At 38.7% G+C, this 12,231-nt stretch overlaps 1 protein-coding gene and 1 long non-coding RNA gene across 5 annotated transcripts in view; one reads left to right on the plus strand and one right to left on the minus strand.

The window, feature by feature from the left end:
• The window catches only part of LOC144195104 (uncharacterized), a 28,848-nt gene extending 27,655 nt beyond the window's left edge, over window positions 1-1,193 (plus strand). The window contains exons 2-3 of the long non-coding RNA XR_013326048.1: window positions 308-418; window positions 1,055-1,193. This is a non-coding gene — a long non-coding RNA (uncharacterized LOC144195104). The remainder of the gene's footprint in view (window positions 1-307; window positions 419-1,054) is intronic.
• sema6a (sema domain, transmembrane domain (TM), and cytoplasmic domain, (semaphorin) 6A) overlaps window positions 1-12,231 on the minus strand; it is a 105,952-nt gene that overhangs the window by 71,559 nt on the left and 22,162 nt on the right. The gene's annotated exons all lie outside the window — the stretch shown is intronic.

The raw sequence follows: 12,231 nt of genomic DNA on the forward strand, positions 1-12,231 counted from the left end.
ACATTGGGCGACACCGGTTGTTTTCTTTCCAAGTTTCGAAACCACGGTCCCAACTTTTGCATAACAAACTGGTTTCATGCAAACCAATCTTTTGATTGACTGACAGGAAGTCGGGAAACGACAGCTCACCATCAGTTCAAAGTTCATGCGACCGCAAAGAAGACAGACGAGGCAGGAAATATTGCGTCATCTCATAAATCGCCACATGATGAAGCATTTTGTCGTACCCGCAAAGCTCCGTGATTTCATTTTACCATCACGCCAAATCATTTCATCTTTGTTAATGGCCTTTTTTTTTAATCTGCAGGGCTTCAATTTCATGCAGGTTCCATTATGCTAAGTGAGTGCGTGTGTGCACTGGCTGATAGGCTTCCTCTTCCATCCACTGTGACTGAGCATGATGCTAATCTCTTTAAAGGTAATGTGCAGGCCACAGGAGAGTAGAAGCTACAACTAGCACTCACTTCCTTAGCCGACTCTCATTACTTGGCCATCTGTCCTATCGATTTATTGTGCCATCTTGCTCAAGCACTCTTAATTTTGCTACGTATTCTGTCTCGACCCAACTTAAATCTTTATTTACATTTTTGGCCGCAAACTGTATATAATAATAAGAGGCCAAAACTAAACCAATTAAATTACACTGTGATAGTGTGATAACAAAGGATCTTGTTTTCTGTGAATGCATCCTTTCTCAATTCTACAGAGGCTCAGCGGGTATGCATTGGATTCAGAATATGTTATCTCAGTGCAACATATGCAGCCAGAATTACTGAACTAATGACAACGAGGTGGTACTGGCTGGATAGGTCATGAAAACACCCTGACAACATTTGGTGGCACAGCTGAGTCCATAATATTCCATGTTATAGATATTAATAACAATTTTCAATCTGATCTTTCTGTGGATTACAGAGGGAAAATGAAATGAAGGGCATAGAATGTTTTTATGGCAGTCATTGATGTACCTGCAAAGTTACAATTATAACTCAATAGGGGGTTGGTTTTCTAAGTAGTAACCAATCCAATCTTGCTTTTGTTTGCTGTGCATAAGGTTTCACCAACCCCACAGGGGACACCAACTACCATGATGTACAACCCTGCACTCCTGTTTTAATGGAAGACTTCCATTAGAAAAATGGAATGACAGAGTCAATGTAAAATGTTGCCGATCACAAACGGCGTGGAAAATTACTTATCGGAAAAACGTCATCCGTGCTTGTTGAGCACATTTGTGACAGAAGGATAGCGACAAAGGAGGCCAGGTCATTTTTGAAATTTTGGAATTTGGGTAAGAGATGTTTCAAATAAAATTGTGTTTGATTAATGACAGATTTTGTTGTCAGTGAGGAACAGCTTGTATGGCAGACAATTAGACTTGAGCCATAGAATCGTATACTCGAGTTGACTGAAGAGGCACATTTGATGGCTTGCAATTCGAACCTAAGAATAAATACATAGATTGGACTTGTCTCGCTTTGACCAAACCGGGAGGGTCCAAGACTTGACACAAATTGTGGCCCTTTATCATTTTGTGTCAAAGTGCTAAGAACATAAATGAGGAAAATGGTAGTTCATACTGAAAAAACACCACAAATTACAAGCCTCTGGAGGGCATAAGTATCTTGTTAAAATTGACAAGGTTTTACTTGCATGACATCATGATGGTCTGTGAGCAGGAGGCTGAACTGATTGCCAGTCAATTGGGTGACAAGTGTAGACCAACAACCATTCATACTCGATGCATAATTTTGGTATATGGAAGGAAACGAGAGTTATTGGAGAAAAAATGAACAGATGTGGGGAGAACAAGCAAATTCCACAGAGAAGGCAAAAAGTATCGCAATGATATGGGTTGAATATACCGTGTATAGTTTATTAATCTACATTTTTCCAATGTCTCCCATTACCCTAGATTTCCCTTAAGATATCAGCATACTTTTACTCATGCAATTTTACATTTGCAATTAGCATATGTAGTTTTCATTCATGTCACTGGCCACAGCCAAGCATTTAAAGTGCAATGGGCACTTGCATCATTATTATATCATACTGGGCTTAAATAAAATTTTCACCACTTCGCAGAAACATTATGAGGGAAATTCACTATGACCCCAAGGCTCCTAAATAACTGTTGGATAATTGGGAAGAGCAACTCTCTTGTGACACCAACGTTCATCCAATGGGTTCTCATAAAACTGCAGAGCATGCATTAACTCATGCATCAGTGCTTGTCATCCCATACGGTTAAAGTACTCATACAATATATATGCATATTAGCAATGCAGGGCAATTAAATCAAATAAATTCAACATCAACAACCCCCCCAAAAAACTTTTAGAGATTAACTAAGCGTGAGCTCACAACTAATGGTCAATAGCTGATTAGCCTACATGACTAAGTAGCCTATTTTAATGGGTTCAGCCTAATTCAAAGAGATTTCGTTAAAAGCCTTTGCACAAGGTCATTGTATTAATAGTCAGAGAATATCAAGTAAATAAAAAAGCTTTCACTGAACTCAAATGTTGTTAGTTGCTCTTTCAAACTTTCGGATCAATGTCTAATGCAGCTGAAGGTCCTGTTAAACCTCACACTCATAATCTGCTGTCTGAGCCCCAGTACTTAACTGACACAACAAGGAGATGGTCAATGTGAAATGATATGTTTTTATTTTTTTTGATCTTCTTGATCTTATTGGTTCAATTACTTTTTCAACCCAGTGACTTTTCAAACTTTCCATCTTCACTCAAGTAACTTTTAAACTATTGCTCATGTAGATTTGACAAACCAACTAGTTTTTATGCAAGCTTGACGCCAAGAGGTAAAGAAGAGTCCATTCAGCCAAGTCAAAAAATTTCTTTTCCACATTGCTTATGTTGGGTCAAAAAAAAATCTATCAACATTGATAGAAAGCAATGTCATGGTTTGGCAAATGGCAACTTGAAGGAGGCAATAGTTTCAAGAATGAAGGATATCACCGCAATCATTTATCCATATGTGTGACCGCAACCTTCAAGTTCTATTCCTCTCAGTTGACAAATGCATCCTCTTTCTGGCTACTTTCAAACACCTTTTTTGTGCCGTTCTAAATCTGAGAGTGCTATAGGGCTCTTCAAACTGCCAAACAAAGAGCTGCTGCCAGAGAACTTCTGCAAAACCTTTCTGGCTTTGATCTTAACCCCGTCATGACTTTCAGTCGCACTATAGAAGTGGGCAGAAAAAGATAAAAGACGAGACAAAATGAACTTCCACATAACGACGGAACATTTTTTCTTGTTGGGCACTGACGAAGACAGAAATAAGACCACCGGTGGTGGTCTTATGTTTATGGTGAGCCAGTTAAATGGGTACGCTAATACCAAATTGACGACATCTTTTCTATAAAAATGATCAACAGCAAAGCCATAGTTCTAACAGCTTTTTTAAATCATATGTTCCCACGGTTTTGATGAAGTTTTGCCGGGGAAATTTTCAGAAGGCGCTCCAGTGGGCCAAAGAGGGATTAGCCAAGGAAAAAGTTGGGTTTTGCAGATGCATCAATCACCGTTATGTATTTATTCACTAGATGAACAGCCATCGTGAGGCTTGTCTTTTCAGAGAGTTTGATGAACAATGGAGGGAGAAACCATTTTGAAAAACAACAACTGATCGCAGAATGATTCTGATTCATCATGCCTGCCCACTCGTTTTGAGATGTTTTGATGAAGAATAGAGCATGATTTAAAATGTCAAAAATTGTTACCACTTGTGAGCATTTGTGGCTCTGAATACAAATCCAGCCTGCAGTAAGCACATTTTCTGTTTTTTTTTTGCCTGTACAGTTCCACAAACTTCTGTCAGCAACCTCTGCCAGACCTAAGATATTTCTGAACAGGTATGAGTCCTAATGACTTGAAGGACCAAAGTAACAAAAACTCTAGGGGGGGAAACGTGACTTGAAGCAAAAGCTAAACTGAACTGACAAGGACTAAATGAAACAAGTGAACTAAATCCAAGCAAATTGACAAGACAAAGATACACACCTGGACAAAACCTGTGGCTGGGGAAAACTGACTGGATGACACGAGGTGCATGGCTGAGAAAGACAATTGGAAATGATGAGCTAATCGGTTGACAAGACAAATGTCAAAAGGGAAAAAAGAACACCGTATGCAACGAATTAAACATCATCCAAACCAAAAGACAGTCCATGACAGTTAATTGTCAGTGCTCAGAGGGACAAGCTTGCCCACAATTTTCCACATTGGGTTCCAACACCCACACTTTTCCCATCAACAATCAAGTAAGGTGAATCAGAAGGTTCTGTCCTGTTCCTTTACAGCTTTGTAAGAAGTTGACAAGTAAACTTTAACAACAATATTGATATATGTCCAATAAGTTTCCAATGTATTTCCCAAAGGATATACAATAGTGATACAAAATTCTTTTGACAGCATTTTATTGTGACATTAAAAGTCAGAAACAAAGATCACAAGTGTGTGACTGGTGATTACAGGAACACAAACAAACAACAATTAATGTTTGTGTCTCTGTCCTCTGGAGGACATCCTCTGGTGCATTCAAATTAACATTTCATCCCTGAGACCGTCTCTGTCAAACTAATTCATCATCGTGTGTGTCTCCCTTATGTCCAGCTGGCTTTTTGGAGATAAAAACAACAAGTCTGACTCCTCCTCCTCCTTCTCAAACACAAGCAAAATATCCAAAACAACATCCAGCACCACAATGTACCGTAACAGATTGGCTACGGTACAATTATTACCAGCATTTTTATGAGGCGTAGATTGACAGGCAGATTATATTTAGAGAGAAAGTGATTAATGAGATTGTCGCAACAAACTAAATCAATTTAATGGGAATGAAGAAAAAGGGGAGAGGAGGCGCCAGGTTGCTTTGTTGCAGCTATTATCTTGTTCTTATAGGGCAATATAGGGGCAGAATCTTTCTTATTGTCCTTCATTAAGACATCCGAAAGTGTTGTGCTCAGTTTTTACTGGGTTGTCGATTGTTTTGGCAAAATATTGGCATCTTTTTTTATTGCTCATCAAGCAGACACAGATTTTTATTGGCAAATGGCATTTGAATTCATGGTGGTCGTAACAAATTCATGTCTGTTGTGTTCTTTACCATTAGCTTATATAGATATGTCAATTTTTATGATGATGATGAATGGCAATTGTGCACAAGGCTTGGGCTAGCATTAAATGTGTTGTATTTTTTAATAATGTGAAAATGACCATGTACTCTATTTCATGAGGACCACTCAGTAGAGTGGAGAGCTCTAATCAAGGCAGGAAAGTCATATGAGTGGGGGGAAAAATAAAGAAATAATGAATGTTGTCTTTTCTAATGAGCTAAAATTGGCAGCTTGTTCTGCTGATTGTAGATATGGTATGGACAATTTTCACATTCATGTTGATTATGAAGCTTTTTATTTACGGATTATTTTCTCATGACTCTTTCCGAGTTGTTCCGTATTATTATCCACATAAATAGACGTAAGCAAGGCTTTCAATCCTCACGTATTGAGCTTTTTTTCTGATGTATTACCGCCCATTCTCACACCAAAAGCCACACTTTACATTTCAAACACACCCCAAAAATATAACTCGACCATTGCCATAATGTCAAAATAAAATGAAGTCACAGGTCTTAGAAACCATTCCATTTATATTTGCTGTGCAACTACCACCAAAAGAGTATGAGCTTCCAGTGCAATTTGTTTTGCCTCATTGATAGAAAGTATATAGCGTTAGATATAAAAAGACGGATTTAGTGACACAGGTAACCAGTGCCTATCTTAGAATGGAGAACTTTGGTGGCAAACTTCATTGTAAATAGACATAAAATGTCCAATTGAGGAAAGTTTTTTTTCCAGGAAAATACTCTTAACTTACTGAATTCTTGACGGATTTACAAATAGCTTATGTTGTGGAACAAAGCGTGTTAACATGGTTATGATTAAAGATTATGAGAATATAAGAAATCATAAATTTACAGTAAAATTACTGCCCCTCTGATGTTTACGATCCAAAAAATCGTTTGAAAATGTATTTCTACGAACACATTCTATTGACAGTGATTTATTCATCCATGCATTTATAATCAGCCAAGCAGCTAAAGCCATCTATTCTGGATATGTTATACACAAAATAACTAAAAATCATTTTAAAAATAGATCAGGAAGACAACACGTTTCAGTCTGTTGTTCTTCAACAATAAAATCTGTGCGTTCCTGACAGGACAAGCCCCCAAACCCATAAGAGGATCATGTTGCTCATCCGGTAACCTAACCCTTTTAACCGTTTGTGTATTTAATTCCACCGGCATGCAATTACTGAAAAGAAAACAATCTTAAGGACAGAGTTTATACTCTTATTAACTTTTACCTCTTGGGCAGTCAGATGACCTGAGGGCAAAAATTTCAATGAAGGTTTTTGCAGATGTTAGAGGTTTTTTGAGGATTTACCATCTCTCAATTTGAATAAATTTCAAATGATTTCCATTCAATTGGATTTACTCTGAAATTGTAAAATGTTTGTAGCAGGTGGATCCATTTATTGCAGTTTTCGCCATGAATCATATCCACATAAACTGTTGCTAGTCTGTTATTATTATTATATGGCAAATACAATTCAGGAATAAAAACTTTTTAATGTGTGACTATTGTCCAAACCTGATTTTTTTTTAAAATGCCAGAACTTGGTGATTTGGGGACTGGCACAACACAAACAAGCCCTATTCACATCTTTTTTTTGTTTCCTTTTTAAATATGTGAATACGCTTCCTCATCGTTTGAGGTTCCGATTGATGCATCCATTTTTTCCCAACAAAGACGTACTGCCAGTCATCTGTATAACGATGTTGCACAGAGATGTACCGTATATCTCTCTCTGGTGACATATCAACACCATAAATTATGGCGCCGTTGCACAGACGTGACTCTGGGGATGATTTACAGGGAGTATTTCCAGTAGCTAGACATGCATCTATGAATATATTGAAGGGGAGTATTGCTGTATGAAAGTGTATCAACATTTCAAAGCACGCTATGCCAGCTGTAATTTGCTCTTTGATGCTATATTTTGTATATATCTCATGACAACAGTGTTTCTGGGCAAATATTGTCATCACTCCGTTGATGATGGCTGACAGATTACATTAGCTAATCCTCTCCTACAGTCAACGTCACTCAATGGGGTGGGGGAAGTCAAAAGGTATCAGTCAAATGCAACGTCTCCATTGGACAAGGTTAAGTATATTAGATTTATACATATATCGTCAATGGGAAAAAAAAGCACTGTCATCTTTGCAAAGGCAGATAGGCTCTATTGAATCTAATTGAATTCATACATAGTATAGTATATATTTTATAGGAGCCATCCTTTTGGTGAAATAAGCATCTTCTACCCTGCATGCCTTTCCCAATGCCTTCATTATTTTGCATCTGCAGAGGAAGCAGAAGAGATGAACAACAACAATGAGCTAATCCCAGCAATGGTCCTCAGAGGCTGGGAGCTCCAGCGAGGGAAAGAAGCGACTTAAAGCCAGAACCGTTGTCCCTCTGGAAGCAGATTAGCTAACTTGAAAAAGCTCCTGCAGGTCCACTTAAAAACTCCACGTATGTTGATTCTTCTTTCTGGACAAATATTTCATTCCGTCCACTTCATCTTCCGAACTCCCCGCTCCCACGTGTGATCCCTCGTATTTAATTCTAATTAAGTCGGAGCTCCCCGAGTGGAAGACGCCACAGCCGCGGACCCCCCCTCAAGGTGAAGAGCAGAGCCTAGGTCTTAATGAAACACTGGGAACGCAGAGAGCACTGCAGATTAAATATTAGTCCACTGCTGTTACAGAATTGCCCTCTTTGGGGGTCTCCACGCATGGGGTGCAATGACAGCGGAGAGAAACTAGGGAAGAGGTCCACAATAGTGCTTATTTTGGGCTGTCCACCTGGAATCTGTAGGTGTTTCAATTAATTTGTCTGCAATTAAATAGGTAGTTTCAAATTATATGCTTTGTTCAAATTTAAAACAGCACAAACAATCCACATAGTATAAATTTAGTGTAGCAAAAAATGAATACATGGACAATCAAGATGTACATTATGTTCATGTAAATGCAATATAATAAGCCTCAAACTGCAATGTTTGGGCATTTAATATACTCATATTTTCTTGATAAGATTAGTTGTGGATTTGTCCATAAGTTATGCAAATACATAAAATTATAGGTGGATAGGTTAAGAAGTTATTTTCTTGATACATTATTGAATAGTTAACATACTGGTAGTAACACAATATGAGTAATACAGGATAGGGCCAAATAAGATCTTGTACTACTTCCTACTCACTTTAAGCATGTAAACTGCATTAAACTTTCCTTTTTTCAACTTTCCTTTGCAATGCTTATAATTTCTTTTTCAATGTTCCATCAATCAGTCAATCAATCTGACATTGGGCAAACAGCAGGTTACACCACAACTGGTTCAATTGCTACATCTAGAACACTGCAAAAAACTACACTCCTAATAGCCAAAGTAATAATACATTTTATAATAAGTGAATACATAGCCTGAATGTGAAGGATTCACACTCTTTTGACTTTAACAGAAAAGAAAGACTTTCAAACTAAATCCCCCTTGCCATCGAAGAGGAATCCTAACATTAAAGACAGGCAACGACCCATAAGCACGACTAAAGGAAAACATCCATTTGCCTTTTCCTTGAATAGTGTACCATTTCGCAAACTGCGTTCAAATACTTTGAAGGTCACACGTTCTCTCCGCCACCTTACGCACGGGAAGGCGGCCTCCTGCGTTACTTGCATAAAACATGAGGCTCTGTATGGCTTGTCGAGAGGGAAACGCTGTGCGCGGAGCTCACAATAGGAAGCGGGAGGGACCGTATGTGTACACGCATAATGGATGATTACATAAGTCCTGCGGGGTTCGACGGATTTTATTTTTCTTCTCAACAAGATTTCCTTAAATGTGGATTTAGAAATGCTCACTTGTTTATGTGCGTCTTGAAAAAAGTCATACGGGGACAGACGCAAGTCTTGAGCGTTTTGCTTTCGGGGCACACAATTCAGTCAGAATTTTAGTTTGTGACAAGACTTGAGTAAGACAGCTAGTAAGACTACAGAACAAAACCTTGCATGTTTGCAAGCATGTCTTTGCCATGCATACACAATGTTTTCACAACATATGCACTTTACTTAAACACTGATAACACAAGCTTGACTTTTTTTCCAGATAAAATGAGCTGTGTAAAGTGAAAGATGATTGTTTGGTCAGCGACTATGATTGAATTGGTGTCACGAATGAATGAACAAATGAATGAAAATCCAGTGCAGAAAGCTGTCATGGTATTTGTGTTACTGATCCCAATGAATTATGGATACACGAACATCCAATGTTCTTTGAAAGTGTCTTTGGAGGTGAAACTATATCCCTCTAAGGAGGTGTTGGAAGTGGGATGGTACTCGGGCCATTTTGATGCATCTGCATCTTAACAAGCTTTCTGCATAATTGAAAAAGTGGTTGTCTTGATCTGCAATAGCATAATTGGCTTCACTTTCTGCCAAAGGCTTTCTGGGTCTCAGAGGGAGCATCTGTCTTTGAGGAGAAGAAAAAAAAAAGGACCCGCACGTGTCACCCCTCCATCTTTGAGCTCTCCGAATGCATTTGACTGAGTTTTTTTCGCAAGTGGCTGATGTCGACTGATTACAAGATCCAGTAAAGTTGACTAATCTTCAAACAGCAGTGGACGGAAGGAGAGAGAGGAAAAGGGGGAAATGGCTGTGGGATGGGGGCGGATGGATGAAGGATAGGGGCAGACTTTTCATGTGGTTTCATCGCACTACAAATAGCTTCCAGAAGTCAGCATGCTGGAAACCCTCGGCTCTTAAATCAAAGCTTTTGATGACATGCTACTGGTTTGCTCTAGATGGGTGCTTAAGACGTATACAGTCAAAGGTTAGTCTTTGTTCTAAACTGACAAACTGGGAGGTAAGGCAAGCTTAAACTGAGCCCCTTTAAGATTAACCCAAAGTGTTTACGGTTTTGGCACAACAGTATGAGTCGGCACACATAAAAGCATGTATATATAAAATGATCTGAACAAAAATATTCTCCATAGATACATATGTAAGTAACCTTTTCTACACAGCTCACCACTTTTCACACAATGGAAAGTGAAAAGGATTTTTACAAATTATTAATCACATCATGATACTCATCCCTTAATGGACAGTCTTTAATAAAAATAAAAGACTATAAAAACCTTTTGTTTCTGAAAATCTGGACTTCCTCGACAAGTCCTTTAAGTTCTTGTGAGTTCACTATAAGTGCTGTGAATATAATCAGAAGCTTGTGGACTACTTGGGTGATCTAGTGACACACATTGTTACAAAGCCGCAGCAATTAATCTCACTTCTTCAGATGCGGGCTGAGACTTCCGCAACGCCTTTACTGTCCGACATGAAGGCGATTTTGATCTGTGCAAATAGACCCAAAAACATGACAGGTGACACGCCAACCGCACCATCTTTCATCCACATCCGAGTACTCTAAACAAATGACTCACGAAGGACGGCTGACAGATGAATACGCTCAACTTCGGCAATGTAAACAACCCGGGAGCCGTGTGTGTGTCTGCTATCTGATTCTTCAGATGTAACTGTCCAGATCGCACCACTCCATATAGTAATTGGATGATTAATCCAAAAGTAGCGGCAGTTTAACGTCAGGTCAGAAGGTCTGAACCAAAAGAACGCCGCTACTCAGAAAAATAAAAACCTCTGTCATGGGTAAATAGGCCCTCAATGTGCCCACGCTTGACCTGCGACACCACGTGGAGGCAACGCATCCTTGTCGTGGTGAGCACTGCCATAGCATGATTAGCGAAACACATTTGCCAATTACATTGTTCACTTTGAGTGCAGTGGATGGCCACCGGTCAAATGTAAAGCGAGAAAACACGCGAGCCGTGGGAAGAACCTGTTATGTTATGGCTGAGCGACACAGCTGAGTTATCTTTATGCCTAAAGGATAAACTATGAATACTGCTTTTATTTGCCACTTTTAGGGGGATTAAAAGCTAGAATCTGTTTTGAAAATCGGCGAGGGCGTAGAGGCTAAAAGGATCATAAACATTATTCGTAGGGGAATCATTATGAAATGTCTATAAAACAAAAGTGGGCATCCTTAGGGCCTTGACACAAGACTGTCTATTGTTATACAGAATTGTCTTTTAGTGGGCCTCAACATACTTGAAAATTCATCAATTCACCAATTGTATGAATCCCACTGAAAATTTGTGTTTTATGAGTTCATAAAAACATGCTTATTAATGTCCCCTTCAAAGCTGAAAAGAGGAGACATAATCTAGGAACTTTGAAGAAAGAATGTACAGTACGACAGTGCTTGGCAATCTTACTTTTTGTTATTAATTCAGTCCAAAAAGTACGATTACAAGGTAAAATAAATGACCAATTAGTGTTTTCCATGTACCAAAAAAATAAAAAAAAATACATTTGATAGAAAATAACTATAGTTCAACGTAGAAAACAGTATTAATTAAATACAAATGACTATTTACACAGTCTTTCCTTCCTCATTACCATTCATTCATTCATTCATTCATTCATTTCTGGTTCAGGAAATGAATGAATGAATGTTTTGAATGAGCATTGCTGCCTCTGATCAAGATACTAACTCAATAAGAAAGCAATTTTTGTATGCTGTGCACGGTATCAACAGTGAGCTACAGTCAATAAGTGGTAGATACAGCACACAGCGTTATACATATAGAGTATAATTCTTTTCTCTAAGTCGTAATCAATACAGCTTGTTTAAAGAGCTGCTAATGTCTATGGCTGCATGTTTTGCAGACGCTAACCACTTACTGTGGATTGCAGCTACGACAGATGAAGACAGCCAGGCCATGGTGCGATCGATACTGCCCTGCTCTCACTGTTTCATCACTATTCTTTCTAGTAGTGATCAATATTTTGGAGACCTCCCTCCTGATGCAAATGACACAATTATGACTCAGAAAACCTTTCTCATTAGGACTTTTTTTTCGAGACTACACAGTCCTCCAGTTAAAATACTGTTGGGAGGTTTCTACTGCATTTGCACCTACATTTGGCGACGTTAGGTCTGTGTGAACACAACTGCTTTTGGCAACGATCTTAGCGCGAGTAAAGCATTTTCAGTTTACAGTT

Source organism: Stigmatopora nigra, chromosome 4 (assembly GCF_051989575.1).
Source record: "Stigmatopora nigra isolate UIUO_SnigA chromosome 4, RoL_Snig_1.1, whole genome shotgun sequence".
Lineage (NCBI taxonomy): Eukaryota > Metazoa > Chordata > Actinopteri > Syngnathiformes > Syngnathidae > Stigmatopora > Stigmatopora nigra.